This window comes from Crocuta crocuta, unplaced genomic scaffold, assembly GCF_008692635.1.
Source record: "Crocuta crocuta isolate KB4526 unplaced genomic scaffold, BGI_CrCroc_1.0 scaffold482, whole genome shotgun sequence".
Classification (NCBI taxonomy): Eukaryota; Metazoa; Chordata; class Mammalia; order Carnivora; family Hyaenidae; genus Crocuta; species Crocuta crocuta.
Genome location: NW_027527459.1, coordinates 1,215,309 through 1,217,788, shown reverse-complemented (window position 1 = coordinate 1,217,788; position 2,480 = coordinate 1,215,309).

Genomic DNA, 2,480 nt, shown 5'->3' with positions numbered 1-2,480 from the left:
AAGAGCTCTTCCTTCCCCCTTTCTTTTTAAAAGAATTTTGGCTGCACTATTCCTTTGATATCAGCTACAAGAAAGGGAATAAATGTAAAGGTATTGACAAACTTTCCAAATGAGAAATAACGGAAGCCCCGTGTAAATTGTGGAGATTTCACCCGATATCGTCTCCAGAGCATTCCTAATGGAATATGATTAATTTCGGTTCTCAAATTATATTCCTTCCACGCCTGTCTTAGTGTCTCTCCCACTCTCTGTGCTTACTGGGTTTATTTCCTGCAACTTTAAATAAGAGTTATGGTATATTTAATCAACTGAACAATAAAAGTTAAACAGAAACATCTAAATATCAATAACAAGAAATAAAATCTGAGACGTTTTTACTTACCTCTAAAGCTTTGGGGAGTGGAATACTATTCAGAATAAATTTCCATTTCTTTTATAGACCATCTTTAGTAGAATGTTATACAGTTTTTAAGAGATTCAAGTTACAGAATGATGCAGCTAGAACATTAAATAGGGAGTAGTGGAAAATTTACAGTTACATAAATTAATGCAAAATTCCACTTAAAGTAATAGGAAAATTGGGCTCTGTACCAAATCATTTTACATTAATTTAGTTCAATTGTGCCAATTTACTATCAATTGATATTAAATGATTTTCTGCCTTAGTATTCGCTGAAAACTACTGATTTTCTGCTCCAAACATCACATTTATAGTACATGGTGCAAACACTTTTTCATCTATTTTAGAAATTCATATTTTCATCTGATTGTCTATGTAGCAACTGAGACCTTAAACAATTTTATTCTTTGAAGAAACATTGAAAAATTCCTGTTTAGCAAACTTTTCATCTTGTAAAAAACACCATTGAACAAAACCAATAACTAACTGATATAACACCTGAAAAAAAAATGTGTAACAAATTTGTATACTGATGTTTAAGTATGTTTCACAGTAGCGTCTCTTTTTTTCTAGAGTTCATTCACAAGAATATTTATTGAGCTTTCAGTTTGTGCAGATTACAGTGTTCTGTGCCCCAGTCCTGTCCTGAGACGTGAAATTTATTTCAGAGGGTACTGAAAGACCAAAGAGTGAACCCTTAGAATTTGAGGACAAAGTGAGAAAATGCCATCGGATGAAATATGTAACTGATGTAAAATAACCTTCAGTCTAATAATTTGTAACATAGTCTTCATGAAAAAAAGCTATCCTTCATGACATAATATTGTAACAGCAGAAACTTTCAGCACCTCACCTGATGAGAAAGAAGAAAAAGGAAAGTTGAATACTTAGAACATCTGATGCTAGTTAAGGATGAGACACTATTTGATGCAAAAATATTCTGTTCGCTAGAAATGCATACCCCACAAGGTAGCAGAGATAATCTTCCTATCTTACCACAATCTAAATAAAGCATCCCACAGGTTTCTTTAACTCCATCTATACAAATGGAATAAGCTTCTGATTACAAGTTTTCTAGATAGTCTCCTACTCTAGGCAGCATGTATATGTGTGTGTATATACTCTGTATTTTCTAACACCATTCTAAATGCGACCTAAAATCCAGAAGCCTGAAGGTGAATAAATTTGAGCCCACAGAAATTTAAAATTATGTATAGCAAGGTACAACAAACTCAAAAGATAAAGTATAAGCAGACTATATTTGCTACATGAATGGAAAAAGCATGATACAGATGAAGAACTCTCACAAATCAGCAAGATATAAATGCCCCAATAGAAAAATAGAGAAAGGGGGCACCTGGGTGGCTCATTCGATTGGGCATCCAATTTCTGCTCAGGTCATGATCTCATGAGTTCAAGCCCCACATCAGGCTTGCCGCTGTCAGCGCAGAGCCTGCTTCGGTACCTTTGTTCCCCTATCTCTCTGCCCCTCTCCGCTTGCGTGCTCTCTCTCAAAAAAAATTTGTTTTAATATTTTGAAAAAATTAAACAAGAAAGATGGAGAAAGAATATAAAGAGCCAATTTATTGGGAAAGAAATGCAGATGGCTAATAAATACATAGAACAGTGTTGAACTTCATTCACCACTAAGACATGCAAATCAAATACCTACCAGATTGGCAGAGATTAAAATTTTTTAATGTTTATTTTTGAGAGAGACAAAGTGTGAGTGGGGCAGGGGCAGAGAGAGAAAGGGAGACGCAATCTCAACCAGGCACCAGGCTCTGAGCGGTCAGCACAGAGTCCAATGCGGGGCTCCAACTCAGGAACGGCAAGATCATAACCTAGGCTGAAGTCGGACGCTTAACCAACTGAGCCACCCACGTGCCCCCAGAGATTAAAATTTTTTTGATAGTACTCAGTATTGGTGAAGAACTAAGAATTCTCATATACCATTGGTGGAAATTGTTTGAAAACAAAATATCTCAGGGGCACCTGGGTGGCTCAGTTGGCTAAGCATCCACCTTCACCTCAGGTCATAATCTCACAGATTATGAGTTCCAGCCCTGAGTGTTCCAGC